Source organism: Crotalus tigris, unplaced genomic scaffold (assembly GCF_016545835.1).
Source record: "Crotalus tigris isolate CLP2741 ecotype Arizona unplaced genomic scaffold, ASM1654583v1 scf7180000017775.1145084777:2100578, whole genome shotgun sequence".
In the NCBI taxonomy this organism is placed as follows: Eukaryota; Metazoa; Chordata; class Lepidosauria; order Squamata; family Viperidae; genus Crotalus; species Crotalus tigris.
Genome location: NW_024096626.1, coordinates 2,173,793 through 2,194,349, shown reverse-complemented (window position 1 = coordinate 2,194,349; position 20,557 = coordinate 2,173,793).

The following is a 20,557-nucleotide window of genomic DNA, read 5'->3' as shown; positions in this document are numbered from 1 at the left end:
TTTGCAAATGTTTCCATTAACTAATGGCACTTTATTGCATTTCACACATCACAAGTTAGTTTCAATACAGAGTATACAGATAACAAACTGTTAATGGCTACAAGAATAAATAGATTAAAAATTTTGAGAGCTTCTGGTAATAAATACCAAACACAGAATATGCCATAAAGAAATTCTTTGTGGACTTCTGGCTGTGACGTCATCGTGGAGCGGGTGAAGGAACAGAGCTCTGTTTCTAAATCCTGAAAAATCTTTGCTAAGAGCCCAGCAAGGGCTTTGCTGATCCCAGAGAGATTGGTAAATTAAAGAGGAAGCTTCAGAGAAGCCGGATGGAAAGCAAACACCCAAGCAGAAAAGAGCAGCACTTTTAAAATTGGCGGAGAAGAAGCCGGTCTTTAAGGCCGGCCTGGAGCGATGGCGGCAGTCTGAGAGGGAGTGAAAAGTAGAACTGACAGCTTCATAACAGGAGTCAAGGAAAACCCCTGAAGGAGGTGAGGAATATTTGGCTGACAGAAGACGCAGAAAAAGCAAAGCTATAAGGAGAGAGACACAGCGGCAACTGAATTGGAATAGAGCGGAGAAGGGAGCAATAGAGCAGAACGAGAGCAACGTGAAGAAGCAGAGAGCCCACAGTAAAGTTTATAAAACATGAGAGACTGGAATTTAAGAACTGCAAGTAGTAGAGATTGAAACCAGAGAAAGGACTGGAGAAAGGACGGTTGGAGGCAATAAAAGGTGATTAAGAAGGACTTTGAAAAATTAACATAAGGATTAAAAGGTGAAGTGAGACAATGGAGAAATTTAATACTACTTAGTGGAACTTATTTTTGAAAAACAAATAGCATTGAAATTTGGACTTTAACTGACATATATCTGGGTAAAGTGACGAGTGGACGTTTTGGAAATATTGGATATATAGAAGAAGAAGTAAGAGGTGACATTTGGTGGATCGATGGATACATTAAATTGAGACACAGAGAAAAAAGACTGATGCAATATTGTAGCATATACAAGCAGTGACTAAACTACAAGTAGAAAAGGGGCATCAGGCAATGTATTAAAAGTAATGAAGTAAATGAATTGTATTAACGAAATAGAAATAAGCATAACTGAGTAATTGAACTAAATAAAAGTGAGAAAGTAATTATAGTATAGTAAAGAAATATAGACAGGTGATTATTCAAATAAGAGCGATAGAATGAAATTAAGAGTGGTGATAATACTTAGAGAATAGTATATGTATATGCATCGTGTGTAGTGCTATAGAAATATATATAAGAGGTGTTAAGAGTATTATAAATTGTACTAGATAATAGTGGGATAAGGAAAGGTACAACTCTACTTGCAATTTTACTTTTTAACGTTAATCCTAAGAATAATGTTCTATAAAGGTATTATAGTCATATATATTGATACATAATTAGAAATATTATATATATATTCTTTACTATCTATATTATATATATATATTTGCATGTTTAAGCTTAGACTATATAGTTTGAAAACCAACTTGATCAACAAAAACAACTTGCCATAAATTGGTATATGCAAAAGTGGAGAAATATTATTCAAGTAATAAAAATGACAAGTACCGCAACAACAACTAAAAGTTGGCAAAAAAACAGTTACAAATCCCACACCTATAAAGGCCTCTCCTACAGGTCAAAGAATGACAGTGACCATCTTGGGGAAAGAAAAAGAAAAAAACAGAATCGGCAATGAACCCACCGAGCATGCAGATAACACTACAAACGATTCAAGAAACAATAATGATGACCCAAGAGGCAATAGCAAACAATCATGAAGAAACAAAAATATATCACAAAGAAATCAGGAATGATATTAGAGAAATGAGAGATGAAATTAAAAACATGAATGATAAGATAGGTAATATACAACAAACAATGATAGAAAATGAACAAAGAATCCAAAAAGTTGAAACAAAAATGGAGCATGTTGATAGCAAAATAGAAAGGATGATACAGAAATCCGAGCAGGTAAATAGGGAGTTGACTAAATCTATTGCCTTTTTGGAAATGAATAAAGCTTCGTTCTTTCTAAGATTCCAAAATATTGTAGAGGAAAAGGAAGAAGATTTGGGAGAGAAGATGGCGGAGATGTTGGCGGAGATATTAGGCAAGGAAAAACAGGAAGTAAGAAGAGACATAGACAAAATATGTAGAGTATATACAAATTATGCACAAAGGCATAGATTGGCGAGAGAGGTCCATATAAGGTTTACTAGAAGATCAATAAGGGATGAAATATATATAAAAACAAGAGACGAATCAATAATATATAAGGGTAAAGAAATAATTGTATTAAAACAAATACCACGTAGTATACGAAATCAGAGATGAGAATACCAATTTCTAATGACCCAATTAACTAAATATAAAGTTATGTTTCGATGTTAATACCTGAAGGCCTATTTCTAACTTGGCAGGAAAAAATATATAAGATAGATACACTTGAGAAAGCGCAGGACTTTTATGAACATTACTTTACATAGGGAGAAGAACAAGAAAGTAAGGAAGAGCCGGAGAATAAATTCAGGATGAAGATTTATTAGAGAAAGTCTAATAGGAATGAGAGAGAGAAATATCTTTGTATCTTTGTATCACAAAGATACAAGAAAGAGAAAGGTTAGAAAGAGACAGAGCAAAAGGAAGAGTAATAGAGACAAGAAGCATAAAAAAAATAGATCAAGTAAAAAATGGGAGACGCAATTAAGCTCTTCTCTGTAAACATTAATGGATTAAATATACCAAAAAAAAGAGCACAAACGTTTAACAAATTAAGGAAATTGGATGCAGATGTGATATGTCTTCAGGAAGTTTATATAAAAAAGAATTATAGAAAACTACTAGAGAATGTAAAATTAGGAACACTATACACAACATTAGCACAAAACAAGAAAGGAGGAATTGTTATATATGTCAAAGAAAAAATAAAATCAAAATCAATATATTTGGATGAAGAGGGGAGAATTTTAATGTTGGAAATAGAATTAGAGCAAAAACAAATCTTATTAACGGCAGTATATGCACCAAATAATAATCAACATGAATTTTTTAAAAAGGTACATAAGAAACTAGTGGATCTGGATTATGAAAATATTTGTATGATTGGGGATTTAAATGCAATAGTTGATGTTAAGAAAGATTATAAGAGTAGTAAAAAGAACAAAAAGAAGAAAAATATATTACCAAAATCGTTCTTTGACATGGTAACAGAACTCAACCTTCAGGATATATGGAGAGAGACACATAGATCAGACAAACAATATACGTTCTATTCGTATCCACATCAGTCTTGGTCTAGGATCGATATGGCCTGGGCAACAACAGACGTACAAAAAGGGATAGAGGAAATTGAAATAGGGCTTAATGATTGGGCGGATCACAACTCAATAATAATAAAATGGAAAGGCCAGAAACAGAGAAAAAGATGGTCAATGAATCAAAGTGTGTAAAGATAAACAATATACAGATGCTAGAAAAGGAGTTGACATTATTTTTTCAGGTAAATAAAAAGGAAGAGACATCAACACAAAATTTGTGGGATACTACAAAAGTTTACATTCAGGGATTGACAATTGCATACAACTCTAAGAAAAACAAAGATAGGAGACTTCAACAAGGAAAATTACAAGAAGAATTTAAAAAAATAGAAGGTGATCTACAGAAAGACCCACAAAATAAAAAGATAAAAGAAAAATGGAATATTATAAAACACAAGATTAACCTGACAACACAAAAAGAAATGGCAAAGAAAATTAGGATGGCAAAACAAAATTACTTTGAAAATGCAAATAAAACTGGTCGATGGTTGGCCTATAAATTAAAAAAAGAAAAAGGCAAAAGAACAATACACCAAATACAAGATGAAAGTGGAACAGTACAATATAAATGGGAAGAAAAAAAGAAAATAATACAAAATTTCTTTTCAAAGCTATACCATCAGGAAGATATACCAGATGATAAAGTCAAACAATATATAGAGGCAGCAAAAATGAGCAAAATCACTGAAGAACAAAAGGAAATGTTAAATAGACCAATAACTGTAATAGAATTAGAAACAGCATTGAAAAAAACAAAAAACAACAAATCACCAGGCCCAGATGGAATTCCGGTAGAGTTTTATAAAAATACACAAGATTTACTACAATAGATAATGTTGGAGATTTACAATGAGGTGCCGGAAGAGGCGAAGATACTGACAACTTGGACTGAAGCAATCATCACCCTCATTCCTAAGGAAGACTCAGACCTACAACAAATTCAAAATTATAGACCGATTTCTTTACTGAATACAGATTATAAAACATTTACAACAATAATAGCAGAAAGGATAAAAAAAAATTTTGAATAACTACATCCACCCAGATCACAATGGATTTTTGCCAGGACGACAAATAAAAAATAACATGAGGATAATACTGAACACTTTAGAATTTTACGAAGTGCATCCTGAAAGACAAGCTACACTGGTTTTTCTTGATGCCCAGAAGGCATTTGATAATCTGAATTGGAATTTTATTATAACACAACTGTACTATATGGATTTTGGGGCAAAATTTGGAAAGATGGTTGAGAAAATATATACTAAACAAACAGCTAGAGTAATTATAAATGAGGAAATGACAGAAAATAATGATATAACCAAAGGAGTAAGACAAGGATGCCCACTTTTCCCTCTTCTATTTATTTTATCATTAGAAATACTCCTTACAAAAATCAGAGAGGACCAAGAAATAAAGAGTTTAAAAATTAAGAAGGAAGAATATAAGGTCCAGGCCTTCGCTGATGATTTGGTATTTATTTTGGAAGATCCATTAGAAACCGGCTTTAAATTGATTCAAAAAATAGAAGAATTTGGTGAGGTAGCCGGACTTAAGATTAATATGAATAAATCCAAATTAATAACAAAAAAATCTTACAAAGGCACAGGAAAGGGAACTGGAAGATAAAACAAAGATAAGTATAACCAAGAAAATAAAATATTTAGGGATCTGGCTTACAGTGAAATGTTCCTCGATTAAGGAGGACAATTATGATAAAATATTACACCAGATAAAAAAAGATTTAGAAAATTGAGAAAATTTGCAAATTTCATTTTTAGGGAGGACTGCTACGGTCAAAATGAATATATTGCCAAAAATATTATTTCTGTTCCAGGTTATTCCAATAAAATTAGGGAAAACATTCTTTCAAGAATTAAATAAATTGGTCACTAAATTTATATGGCAAAGGAAAAAACCCAGGATTAAATTAAAACTCTTGCAAGATATGAAAGATAAAGGGGGATTGGCGTTACCAGAGTGGGAAATATACTACCAAGCATCGAGCTTAACTTGGCTAAAAGATTGGATGGATTTGAAAAATACTAGAGTTTTAACAATAGAAGGACATGACTTTCAAGCAGGGTGGCATGCATTCCTATGGGACGAAAAACATAAAATACACAGATACTTTCAAAGACACATAGTTAGGAATGCATTGCTACAGACTTGGGAAAAAATAAAACAAAAACATTATATAAGAATTCCAATGTGGTTATCCCCAACAGAAGCTCTGAAATACCCAAACCTATTGAATATAAATAAGATAATTAGATATAAGGAATTAGTAATTGAACAGGGAAATCTGAAAACAAAACAAGAATTGGAACAAGATATTGGCAGAAAGATTGACTGGTGGACATTTACACAAATTCAATCTAAATATATAGAGGACAAAAAAAATATATGAAATCCAAAAAGAGCCGCAAGAATTGGATAAAATTATACATGGAACAGAAATAAAATTAATTAGCAATTTATATAAATACCTATTGAGATATAAAATGGAAGATGAGGTTGTCAAAGACACAATGATTAGATGGGCAAAAAATTTTGGATATAATATAGAATTGGAGAAATGGGAAAAAATATGGGAAATAAATATAAAATTGACTATGTTGGCGGCATTCAAGGAAAACCAGTTGAAGATGTTTTACAGATGGCATCTTCCACCAGCAAAGCTTGCCAAGATGTTCCAGAACAATTCGCCAACATGCTGGAAATGTAAAAAAGTACATGGAACATATTATCATATATGGTGGACATGCCCAGTTGCAAAAAAATACTGGACTACAATAAGAAAATGGATCGAAGAAATAATAGACCAACCCGTAGACTGGAAACCAGAGATCTTTTTGTTGGGTATTTTAAACAGGAAATATAGTAAAGAAATATGTTACTTAATTTTACATATAATAACAGTGGCAAGAATAGCATATGCACAGTGCTGGAAAAGTGAGAATATACCATCAGAGGAAGAAGTAATAAGAAAAATCCTGGACTGTGCTGAGATGGACAAATTAACAAAAGAGATAAAAGAAAAGGAAGACACAGAGTACTGTATAACATGGAACAAGTAGTATGACTGGTTGGAGACTAGAAATAATAGAGGAGAATAAATATGGAAAGGTCAAAAGTGAAAATATGTGTATAATAATGTATAATAATAATATGAATTATTCTTAGTAAGAAGTAGAATATGAAGGAAGAAAAATGTAAATAAGAAACAATGGGGCAATAAGGACAAATATTCTAAAGAAAAATAAGGGGGGAAATGTAAATAATAGAAGATTACCGTTACGTAATCGCTGTTAAAAAGGGGGGAGAGGAGTATATGTGCGTGTATGTGTGTTATGTTTTGCTTTGTTTTGTTTTGTTGGTTAAAAATAAAATAAAGGGGACTTCCGGCTGTGACGTCATCGTGGAATGGGTGAAGGAATAGATCTCTGTTCCTAAGTCCTGGGAAAATCTTCACCAACAGCCCAGCAAGGGCTTTGCCGATCCCGGAGAGATCGGTAAATTAAAGAGGAAGCTTCAGAGAGCCGGGTGGAAAGCAAACACCCAAGCAGAATGAAGCAGCACTCTTAAAATTGGCAGAGATGAAACCGGTCTTTTAGACCGGCCTGGAGCGATGGCGGCAGCCCGAGAGGGAGTGGAAAATTGAACTGACAGCTTTGCAACAGGAGACAAGGAAACCCCCGAAGAAGGTGAGGATCATTTGGCTGAGAGAAGGTGCAGGAAAAGTAAAGCTATAAGGAGAGAAACACAGTGGCAACTGAATTGAAACAGAGCGGAGAAGGGAGCAAATAGAGCAGAATGAGAACAGCGTGAAGAATGCTGAGAGCCCACTGTAAAGTTTTACAAAATGTGAGAGACTGGAATTTAAGAATGGCAAGAAGGTGTGAATGAAATCAAAGAAAGGACTGGAGAAAGGACGGTTGGAGACAATTAAAGGTGATTAAGAAGGACTTTGAAAAATTAACATAAGGACTAAAAGGTGAAGGGAGACAACGGAGAAATTTAGCTTATTTTTGAAGAATAAATAACACTGAAACTTGGACTTTAATTGACATATATCTGGACAAAGTGACAAGTGGATGTTTTGGAAATATTGGATACAGAGAAGAAGAAATAAGAGGTGATATTTGGTGGATTGGTGGACATATTAAATTGAGACTGAGAAAAAAAAGGCTGATGCAATATTCACTCACATACAAGCAGAGTTTAAGCTACAAGTAGAAAAGCGGACTCAGGCAAATGTATTAAAAGTACTGAAGTAAATGAATTGTATTAATGAATTGTATTAATGAAATAGAAATAAGTGTAATTGAGTAATTGAACTAAATAGAAGTGGAAAAGTAATCATAGCATAGTAGAGAAATATAAACAGGTGACTATTCAAGTAAGAGTGGTAGTGAATGAAATTAAGAGTGGTGACAACACTTAGAGAATAGTATATGTATATGTGTCGTGTATGGTGTTATATATATATTGGAAATTTGCATAAAAATACGACTCCTGGGCATGTCTATGGTACGAATAAAATACAAACACCAGAAGAATATAAATATAAAAATATACTTTACTAAAAGCTGCCAAGCTTTCGTTTGGAAACTCCAAACATCATCAGGCCTAAGGAGCCAGTAAACAATGATGACTTAAATGGGTTTGGCTGACATTTGCACCCGGCTCATAGACCACGTCACCAGTCCCGGCCGGTTAATTAGTGTTCCAGATGTTTCTTTATTACTCTCCTTGCGCTTCCTTCTATCATTCTTCCGGATCATTCCTCCCACCATTCCATTACTAACATTCATCTCCTCCACCACCCCTTTATCCTTATTTCCTTCCATAGTACTGACCCTCATCTCCTTTTTGTTTTCATTTTCCACCCTGGGGGCATCCGTTTCTCCTCTATCAGTATTACAACCCTCTCTAGGATCACAGACGCTCTCCCCCCCACGTTTTTCTCAATCCCTGCTCCACACCCTCTCTTCTCGCCCCTCCACTATCATGAGTAACCTTCATACGGGTGTTGCATGTTTGGGGGTCTATGCCCTCCTCCTCTGTCCTGGCAATCTCCGTGTTGACAGTTCTCCACCGTTCCATTTGTTTGCTGCGTGATCGGGTGCTTACTCCGCCTTTCAATTCATCATCCCCCCTCCTCCCTATCACACGCTCTTCCCCATTGCTAGTAGGAGCGGCATTCATAATATTAGCATAATACAAGAAAGGAGGAATTATTATATATGTCAAAGAAAAATAAAATTAAATAAATATACTTGGATGAAAAGGGGTGAATTTTAATGTTGGAAATAGTATTAGAGTAAAAACAGTATATGCATTAAAAAATATGAGAATATTTGTATGATCACCATGCTTAGATGGAATTCCGGTCGAGTCTTATAAAAAATATGAGTGTTACTACAATGAATAATGTTGGATGCCTAGTAAGTAGTAGAATATGAAAGAAGGAAAATGTAAATAAGAAACAATGGGGCAGTAAGGACAAATATTTCAAAGAAGAAAGAGGGGGGAAATGTAAAGAATAGAAGAGTACTGTTACAAACTGCTATTAACAAAAAAGGATATATTACGTTTGTATGTGTGTAATGTTCGTTGCGTTTTGTTTTGTTTTGTTGATCTAAAATAATAATAATAATAAAAAAATAAAAAAATATAAAAAAGAAATTCTTCATATTTATTACTTCTTAAATGTTCATCACCTGATCATCTGAATATGTGGGAAAAAAGCACCAGGCCTGTATAAATCTTCCTAGCTGTCAGAACCAGTATCTATCTGGTTTCATGCTTCCCTTCCTCTTCTTTCCCTGACCCAAATTCCATTCTCTTCTCTCTCTGGGTTCTGCCATATTCCTGGAGGGGATGGGGGAATGATTGTAGGTTTATTGCCTTAGCTTCCTGTATTGCTACAATGTAACACTTCAGTTTCCTGCATTATTTCTCTCTGTACTTTCTTCTCCCTAACTGTCAACTAGCAAGGGGGGACTTAACATGATGGACTTAACACCTGGGGATTGGCTGATTTGAACCGTCTGGATGAACAGGCTATTTGCGAGACCGCCTACTACCTCATAGTTCCCTTCGTCCGGTTAGATCCCACAGGCTGGGCCTCCTTCAGGTCCCGTCGGCCAAGCAGTGCCATTTGGCGGGGCCGCGGGGGAGGGCTTTCTCTGTGATGGCGCCCACGTCTTGGAACCAGCTTCCCCCGGAGATTAGAACCGCTCCCACCCTGTTGGTTTTCCGCAAGCTGCTTAAGACCTGGCTTTTCCGGCAGGCCTGGGGTTTATAAAATCTGACCCCTGGATGAATGTTACTGTATTGTTTGTCTTGTTAAGTTATATTGTGTTTTTATTGTTAGCCGCCCAGAGTCCTTCGGGAGTGGGGTGGTCTATAAATTTTAATAAATAAATAAACTATGGGGTAGGGTTTGCTTGGGGACACTTTAGCCTATTGATCTGTGCAGGAAAACCTCAGATCCTGTCTAGTATGTCTGCTATCAGCTTCTTCTAATAAAAGTTCCTTTTGGAAGAGCCTGCTTCCATGAGTTCTGCTTTCTTGGATGAGGTATTGAAGTGGGCCCTGACATTAGACAGGATCTGCAGTAGTAGTCAACCCAGAAAAAAGACTCTTACTAGGGGACTTTGCAAAAGTCTACCATATCGGACAACAGGGCAGGGAAGGAAGAAGGCACTGCGAAGGGGGAGCCCTCCCTCTGGTCGGAACCCTGCCAGCTGTCGGGCTCCAAGACATTCTACATGTCGGAGGAAGAGGTGATGGAGATGCGCAGCCACAAACCTCAGTGGTCAATGGGCGTCAGGAAAAAAGATGAATGGGAAAAGAAATCGAGAAAAGTGACGCTGAGATGGGATGGAAGCAAGAGATGGAGAGGTCCTTTCACCTTAATGAAGATGAAGGAGATTGTGGGGAGCATTTGAGCTGGATCCTGGAGAAAGCAATCGACCTGATGAAATCAACTCTTGTCTCCCTCAAAGATGAGAAACCTGAACCCCGCGGCCACACCATTACCTTGGGCTGCAGCAAGACAGACATCAAGGGGGAGTCCAAAGCCGAAGTTCTGGGAACATCAGGTGGTGCCACCAAAACTGCATCTGTTGCTGAGGCATCCCCCACTCCCAGCTGCGCTGCAGCCGCTGATTGGAATGGACCTCACCACAGAAAATGACAGAGGCATTGATCCATCCAAAAATTCCCACCATTGGATATGAAGTTCCGAGGACAGTCACGGCGTCTGGGGTTCTTCCTAACCCAAGTCCTCAACTACATGGAAGAATATAGCAGAGACATCCCAACCAACAAGGCTTAAATCTGCATCATACAGGCGGCCCTGAACGGCGTAGCAGCTGACATGGGTGGTAGATCTGCATGACTTCAATGCTCCAGAGCTCCAGAACTTCAACCACTTCATGTTCTCCCCTAGACGGCGATTCGAAGACCCATTGGCGGACAAGAAGGCCCGTGAAAAATCAAAACAGTGAAGCAAGGCAGACGCCCAGTGGCTGAATACACTCAGGAGTTCCAAGCCATGAACTGGCCAGAAGACATCCTGCTTAGCCATTTCAAAGATGGCCTGAATTACAACCTCTATGATGCCTGCCTTCCCCAGGAAGACCCACACCGACTGCACAATTGGTATGTCCTGGCAGAGGAAGCTGAGATCGACCTGCTCAAGCGATATCACAGAGGAAAGCCATGGAACTGATCACCGCCTGAGCCATCATGTGAGCCCACGAAGCCTCAACCCACTGCCAAGAAAACCACCAGCTGCTTCAAGTGCGGAAGAGAGAGGCATCGTGCCGCAGAATGCTGCTCGAAGAACCCCCAGGAGAAGACCAACCAGGCATCAGCCAGAAAATTGGGAAAGTCACCTGCGAAGCCACGAGAACCAGCCATGAAAGGCACTGAAGCTGTTGAGTCTCCCCCCTCCACCCAATGGGGAAAAGGAACTCTGGCTTACACCGTAGGAGTGTCCAACTCGTCAGATGAGCCCCTGGTAAGTGGACCCATCACACCACTCACCTGGACAATGACTATACTAGCCTCCTCTATGCCCAAAGCTGTGAAGGTTAGAGCCCTAATAGACTCCGGCTGCACGCGTTGCCATTAGCCCAATGCTGATGGGAAACTTGGGCATTCCGGTGAGGAGGCTGAAGAAACCAATCTCGTTCAGTCAATTAGATGGGTCCATAGCAGGGGGAATGCCAGCCACTCTAGCCATGTTACCAATCCACCTTTTTCCCCCATGAGGAGACCATAATGTTCATGGTAACCCCAGGCATGGAGTGCCCAATAATATTAGGAATGGCATGGTTAGCGAAATGGAACCCCCGAGTGGACTGGAGGACAGCGGAACTCAGATTCCCAAAGGGAGATCGAATGGTGCCACCCCAGGGAGTTCCCCAAAGTCCTCCTTCGGAAAAGGCAGCGGTGGGAGAAGAGAAAGCATTGCCTGAAATACCTGAGGAATACAAGGACCTCACTGAAGTTTTCAGTGAGGAGAGATTGGACGAACTACCACCTCACCGACCCACAGACTGCGCTATAGAGATTAAACCAGGAGCAAAGCTCCCAAAACCTAGAATGTACTCCATGAGCCCCGAGGAGTTACAGGAAATGCAAAAGTTTATAGATAAGAATTTGGAGAGGGGCTTCATTGAACCAGCTTCCCCAAAAAAGGTAGCAGCCCCAGTCCTGTTCAAGGAAAAAAAGAATGGCACCTTGCGCATGTGTGTGAATTACTACACTCTGAACGCCATAAGCGAGAGCAACCTGTATCCTCTTCCCTTCATGAAAGATATGCTGTCCCACCTATCGAAGGGGAAAATCTTCACAAAACTGGACCTAAGGAAAGCCTGTTACTGCATTAGAATTAAAGAGTGGGACGAGTGGAAAACTGCGTTCAACTGCCCTATGGGATGCTACCAATTTAAAGTCTTGCTGTTTGGACTGCAGGGAACCCCCACGGTTTTCATGCAGTTAATCAATGATGTACTGAGGGAGCACCTGTACAAAGGGGTCCTCGTCTACCTGAATGACATCCTTATATTCACGGAAACTAAGGAAGAGCACATAAAATTAGTTAGGGCAGTTTTGAAAAAACTGAAAGCCACCCACCTCTATGCAAAACGATCGAAGTGTGAATTCCACAAGGAGAGGATAGATTATCTGGGCTACCACATATCAGCCAAGGGCATAGACCCCAAAAAGGTCCAGGCGGTACTAGAGTGGGCGCCACCCTGCACAAGAAAGCAACTACAAAGCTTCCTGGGGTTTGCCCACTTCTACCATCAGTTCATCCCTTCCTTCACCCAGATAGTTCTGCCTATCACGAACTTACTGAAAATGAAAGGGGGAGGCTCAATAAAACCTAGCCAGTCGTTAATTTGGATAATGGAATGCCAAGCCACGTTTAAAAGGCTAAAGAGACTTTTTTCGGCCGCACTGGTCCTAAAACACCCTGACCCAGACAAGCCATTTGTAATCCAAGCAGAAGCAAGCAACATAGCAGTGGGAGCGGTATTACTACAAGAAAATGACAAGGGGTTATTGCAACCCTGTGCATACACATCCAGAAAACTCTCTGACATGGAGCAGCGTTGGGTGGTGTGGGAAAAAGAGGTGTATGCTGTGAGGTGGGCACTCCTCACCTGGTGGCACTTCTTGGAAGGAAATAAAATTCCATTCTAGGTCTGGTCCATAAGAACTTGGAAGCCCTTAAAACATCCAGAAACTCACTCCCAAACAAGCCCAGTGGTCGCAACATTTCCACCGCTTTATATTTACAATCAAACATTTACCAGGGGGAAGGAATTTCCTGGCAGACGCCCCATCCCATATGCCCCAATATAATAGCACCCAGCCAACCATCTCCAAACCGCTTATGCCGGAAGTGCAAATGGCAGCGCAAGTGACCACAAGAGCTCAAGCAAAATTAAAGCAAGCAGTAGCCAGCCAAGCTTTAGAAACTGACGATTGGTTCCAGAGCCACAAAAACCTATGCATAATCATTGATGGCTTACCGTGGGTAGGGGAGAAACTGTACATCCCTAAAACCCAGAGGATTATATTTATGAAACTCTGCTATGACACAAAGCCAGTGGGTCACTTTGGATTCATGAAAACGCTGCACTTAGTAAAAAAACAGTTCTGGTGGCCATCTATGAAAAAAGTCATTGAGAGCTATGTGGCCAGTTGTCCAACTTGTGCAGCTGCCAAGAGACTGCAAGGAAAAGCACTTGGACTGCTACAACCAATGGCAAGTCCCTCAGCCCCATGGAGGGAAATCTCCATGGGTTTCATAGTAGAACTGCCAGAAAGTAATGGAAACACAGTTATTTGGGTGGTCACGGATTTATTCTCAAAACAAGTACATTTCATCCTTTGTCTGAAGATCCCGACTGCTAAAGCCTTAGCAAAACTGTTTGTCCAACATATATATATATAGACTGCATGGGGCACTCCAACGCATAATATCAGACAGGGAGTGCAATTCACATCTAACTTTTTGAAAGAGTTTCTGTCCCTTTTGGGGACCACCCAGGGACTGTCATCTAGTCATCATCCTCAAACGAATGGAGGGACAGAACGTTCGAACTCAGTACTTGAACAATATCTAAGCTGCTTCATAAATTTCCAACAGACGAACTGGACGGACCTATTCCCTTTCGCAGAAGTGGCATACAACAACACAGTCCATTCCAGCACAGGCTACACTCCATTCCAAGTGGCCACTGGCCAAAGTTTCAACCAGATGCCAGAACTAAGCCCCACTGAGCCGATCATTCCCTCCTTGAAGGAGTGGATTGCACAACTAAAAAACACCTGGCCAGTAGTTACAAAAGCACTAAATGAAGCCAAATAAGCATATAAAACCCAAGCAGATAAGAAAAGAGTCGAACCAATACCGTTCTCTGTGGGGGAAATGATGTACCTGTCCACAAAATACCTAAAGTCCTTGCAACCATCCAAAAGGTTAGGACCAAAGTATGTGGGACCCTTCACCATCGAAAGAATCATAAACCCAGTAACAGTAGAATTACCAAAAACCCTTAGGCAAATTCACCCTATCTTCCGTTGCTTGGCTGCCACACCTTGTGGGTGGGACTGGGGACACAGGAAACGGTCATGTTTTAAGTCTCTGGGAAGGTTAAAGTCTGCTGCATGCATTTCCCTTTTGGTTTGGGATTTTTACTACATAGTCAAGATTTCATATATAGCAGAGGTGGCTAATCTTTTGAGTGACAAAGCTGCATTTAACTCTGAAAGCCTGGGGGCTGGAGTGGGAGTAAAGAACCCAAAGTATTTTCTTATTTATTTGTTTTTATTTATTTTTATTTAAAACATTTATATAGCTGTCCACTTTATAACAAACAAGTATATGAGGCTGCATATGTTTTGTCTCAAAAAAGTGGAAAATTGTGCAATTAGTTTTGCCTCAATTCATTCTGAGCTTTGGACTTCTTAAGTCTGTCTCTACAGGTTTGAACTACTTACCACCATGTACTTCTTTTTAGTTATTAGTCCCTGCTTCTATTTCTTTCTTTCCATTTTGCTTTTCAGCCAATCAGTGAGCTTGGTGTTAATTCATGTTGACCTTTAAAATTTTCTTATTTTTCCCTCTCCTGTGGATTGTTTCCAATTGCACTTTTGATTTTTTTAATGTTTCATTTCTTAGACACCTATAAAAGAGCAGACCTCTAGGAAAAAGGTGAATATTGGTGATAGGAGACTCAATTCTTCGGAGAACAGAAATTATAGTCTGCAGACCGAACAGTCAGTCTAGAGGGGGTATGTTGTCTCCCTGGAGCAAAAATCAAAGATGTAACTGAGAAACTTACTAAAATAACCCCACAGATTACTACCCCTTTCTTCTCCTACACATGGGGACTAATGACACAACAATGAAACTAAAAACAATAACAAGAGATTATGAACAGTTAAGCAAGAAACTTAAAGAATTAGGAGCTTGAGAAGTGTTTTCATCTATACTTACAACAAAAGATCAACATCCAATAAAGGAGCAAAGGATTTTAGAAAAGAATCACTGGCTTAAAAACTGGTGTCGTCAAGATAACATAGGTTTCCTAGACCATGGTCTGCATTACCTACATGAAGGGCTCCTGGCAAGGAATGGAGTGAACCTCATAAGAACTGGAAAGGGCTTTAAACTAAAAATGAGGGGGGAGGGGGCAATCTCCAAGACCTTTAGAATCTGATTCCAAGCAAAAACCTCTCATATAACCAATCATATAATGAGATATGGAGTTAAGAGAAAGAAGAAGAAAAAAGGAAAAACACAATGAAGTAGGCAGTGATGGAAAGGATGGAAAACCCAGATACAAACTAGGAGATATAAGAAACATATCCACGACCCATAAAGAATCAAATGTCTATATACTAACGCTCAAAGTTTAGGGAACAAGCAGAGTGAACTTGAAGCATTAGTACAAGAAGGCAGATATGATATAGTTGCCATTACTGAAACCTGGTGGGATGAAACTCATGATTGGAATGTACTGATGGAAGGATACAAACTATTCAAAAGAAACAGACCTAAATAAAAGAGGAGGTGGAGTTGCATTATATATAATAGATCACTATATTTCTACAGAAATCCACAAAACCAAGGAAGAAAACCTCCTAGAATCTATATGGGTCAATATAAAAGAAAAAAAGAATGGCATTGCCATAGGTATATACTACAAGCCATCCAACCAAGCAGAAGAAATAGACGAACTTTTTGCTAAAAAAAAAACTAATAGGAAATACACCACAGTAGTAATGGGAGACTTTAATTACCCTAATATCAACTGGGAGACAAACTCTGCAGCAAGTAGGAGATCAAACAGATTCCTAACCAACCTAGCTGACAACCTTATCATCCAAAATGTAGAGGAGAGAACTAGAGGAAAATATATACTAGACCTAATTCCTAGTAATAGAGAAGAAGTGATAGAGGGAGTTGAAATTGCTGGAACTTTGGGCAAGAGTGACCACGTCATATTGGAATACAGTATAATACAAACACAAGCAATAGAACATAATCCAGCCAGTGTCTTAAACTTTAAAAGAACTTTTTAACGAACTCAAAGAGAACCCTAAGAAAAAATCCATTGATGAAAATCCTAAAGAGAAATACATCTCAAGAAGCACGATAAACTTTGAAAAATAATGATCACAAAAGCCCAGTCCTGCACAATACCAATGAAAAAGAAAAACAAGAAGAAACCAGCATGGCTGTAGAAAGATGTCTTTGATAAACTGAAAGACAAAAAAAAAAACAAGTACAAAAAAAAATGGAAAGAGGGACATATAACTAAGGCAGAGTATCAGCAGATAGCCTGAATCTGCAAAAATGAAGTCAGAAAAGCAAAAGCTCAGAATGAACAAAGACTTGCAACAAAAGTCAAAGATAATTTTTTAAAAAGTTTCTTTCAACATATAAATAACAAAAAAGGCAAGGAAACAGTAGGTCCACTTAAGAAAAAAAATGGCAAGGAAGTTACTGCAGTAGATAGAAAGCAGAGCTGCTTAACTCATCCTTTGCATCAGTCTTCATGCAAAAAGAAACTATAGCTCAATCTACCAAAACCTAACTGTAAAAGACAGACTAGAAATAGAAATAAAAATTAAAATAAGAAAATAGAGAACACCTATCTGATCTTGATTAATATAAATCACAGGGACATAATGGATTACATTCCAGAATTCTGAAGGGGCTGGCAAATGTTATTTCAGAACCATTGTACCCTATCTTTCAAAAATCTTGGAATGCCCGGAAATTACCTGAGGATTGGAAAAGAGCTGATGTGATTCCCATCTTCAAAAAAGGAGGGAAAAACAAACCCAAGAAACTGCAGACCAATCAGCCTAAGATCAATATCTACGGAGATACTGGAAAAGATCATCAAAAAGCAGATCTGTAAACATCTAGAAACAAATAAAGTTATAACTAAAAACCAGAATGGGTTTGTTAAAAACAGATCATGCCAAACCAATCTTATTTCATTCTTTGACAAAGTGACTAAATTAATAGACCAGTGAAATGTTGTGGATATGTATACTTAGACTTCAGCAAGGCATTCGACAAAGTAGTCCACAACCTACTTCTTGGTAAGCTAGAAAAATGTGGGATGGATAGCATCACCACCAGATGGATTTGTAACTGGCTAACAAACCATACTCAATGAGTTGTCCTTAATGGTACTAAATCTACATGGAGGAAAGTAAGCAGTGGGGTACCACAAGGTTCCGTCTTAGGCCCAGTATTCCTCAATATCTTAATAAATGATTTAGATGAGGGAATAAAAGTGCTTAGGATGCTTTCTGGTCTGCCATTCTGTTGGAAGGAGGGAGGATGTTGTTTGTTTTTTGCAGATGCTATTCTGATGGGAGGTGGAAGGCTTTGTGTTTCCTCTGCTTTGTTCTTTACTTTGTTCTTTGATGCATCGAGGTGTGAATGGAGGAAGGAACGTGCCATGGGTCATCTGTCTTATCTCCACTCTGCTCCGATGGGAGGAGGATGTTGAGAAACAAAACCAGGAGGACTGCACCTTGGAACTCTGCTTGTCACCTTGGTTCCCATAACAACTTTGCACCCGGGGATTGGATGAAATTAAACTGGACATTTGGCCGTTGGGATGGGGTTTGAATGGGATGCTTTAATGTAACATTTCACATGGAAAACATCAGATCTTGCTTTACTTTCTTGCTATCACTGCTTCTCAATAAAAGTTCCTTTTGAAACAATGCCTGTTTCAAGAATTCTGCTTTCTTGGGAGGACTAGTTGAGGCAGGACCTTACAAAAAGGGGAACTCATCAAATTTGCAGATAACACTAAGCTGGCAGGAATAGCCAACACTCCAGAAGACAAGCTCAGGATCCAAAAAGACTTAAACGATGGTCCTTATCCAACAACATGAAATTTAATGTGGAGAAAAGCAAGGTTTTACACTTAGGCAGGAAAAACCAAAGATGCAAGCATAGATTAGGTGAAATCTGGCTCAAAAGCAATAACGTTGAGAGGGACCTTGGAGTCCTAGTGGACGATCACTTAAATATGAGCCAGCAGTGTGCGGTAGCAACCATAAAAGCTAATACAATCCTGGGTTGTATAAACAGAGGCATAGAATCAAAAGCACATGAAGTATTAGTACCACTTTATAAAGCCTTAGTAAGGCCACACCTGGAACACTGCATCCAGTTTTGGTCATTACATTACAAAAAAGATGTTGAGACTTTGGAAAAAGTGCAAAGAAGAGCAACTAAGATGATTAAATGTCTGGAGACTAAAACATATGAAGAACGGTTGCAGGATTTGTGAATAGCCAGTCTAGAGAAAAGAAGACTTTTTTTTATGGGTACTGTTTGACATAGGAAAAGCAAGTTTGGTAAGATATTCATTTTTACAGTAGATATTTTTCCTAACATTGATAGTTGTAGATTTTTCCATTTTTCCAAATACAGTTTTGATTTAATAGTTTTATATAGCTGTCTTCTTTTATTGTTGCACATCTTGCTGTTAGATATATTCCCAAATATTTAACTTTCTTAACTATCTGGAGATCTATTTTTCCTGACAGTTGATTTTTTTTGTTTATCTGTGAGATTCTTAACTATAACTTTAGTTTTTTCTCTGTTTATCTTCAATCCTGCTACTTCTCCAAATTCTTCTATCCTTTTCAATAGTTTAGGGCTTGTCTCCAACAGTTCCTCTAGTACAGGGGTGTCAAACTGCCGGCCCGTGGGCTGGATGTGTCATGCTGAAACTATGCCCACCCCACTGCCAGCAATGGAAAAAAGTTGCAATGTGTTGCGACACATCACGTGACGTTGCGAGTTTGACACCCCTGCTCTAGTATAAATAGTAAATCATCCGCAAACACTTGCATTTTATATTTTCATCTTTTATCTCCATTATTTTGATTTGTAGATACAGTCTAATGTTTCTATTCAAAACTTCCAGAGTTAATATAAATAACAGTGGAAATAGTGGACATCCTTGTCTTGTGCCTTTTTTATGTTAAAATTCTCTGTAAAATCCCCATTTACAATTACTTTTGTTCTTTGTCTATGGTATATTGTCTTAATTATATTTATAAATTTCTCTCCAAAGTCCATACAGTTTAGTTGTTATATCATAAATTGCCAATGTACATTATCAAAGGCTTTCTGTGCATCTAAAAAAATTAGTGCCATTTGTTTTCCTGGATGCATTTCATAATATTCCAGTGTATCCAAAATAATTCTTAGGTTATTTTTTATTTGTCTTTTTGGTAGAAATCCATTTTGGTCTGGATGAATAAATTCAATCAGAAATCTTTTCAACCTCTCTGCTATTATTGGGGCAAAAATTTTATAATCCACATTTAATAGTGATATTGGTCTATAGTTCTTTATCTGTATCAAATCTGTGTTTGGTAATTTAGCCTCTAGTAATACCTTATTACAAACTTCTTTTATTGGTAAGCTTAATGTATCTTGTAAACATTTATAAAACTCTGTGAGTAACCCATCTGGTCCCAGAATCTTGTCATTTTTTGTCTTTTTATAGCTTCCATCAATTCCATCATCCTGGAAGGAGGCGGGGCCAGGCTCCTCCCCTCCACCTCTCCACGTGCACCTGAGTCGGAGCAGCTGCAAGAGCTGGGTGGATCCAGGCTGGATGGTGGAGGCAGCTGCCAGCTTGGATCCAGGTAAGCCTGCAGAGCGATTTTGCGCCTCCCATGGCTGATCCGGTCAGCAGAGGCCTTTTCCAAGCCTGTGGAGCTCAGATCGGGCCGCTGGGGTGCCGCAAAATTGCCCTTTGCCCATGGATTCAAGCTCCGGAAGGAAGGCAGGGCAATCCTTGCCACGCCAAAAACGGCTGTATCCCGCCTTGTGCATCGTGGTTAATGGCCGGTTTCATTGTGGCACGGATCTTTGCCTCCAGCTGGGGCGTCTCCGGGCAAGGCGGGTGGCACTTCAGCGGGAGGTGAGCGCACCACCAGGGCTGAATGAAGCCGAGAGAAGGCAAAGATACGCACCACACTGAAACCGGCCATTTCAGTGTGGCGCGGATCTTTGCCTCCAGTGGCAGCCAGGGCTGGCTCCGGGCAAGGTGGCCGGTGCTTCGGCGGCTCTGCATCGGCGGCTTTGGCCAGGCTGCCTCTGAAAGGAGCAAGTGGAATGCC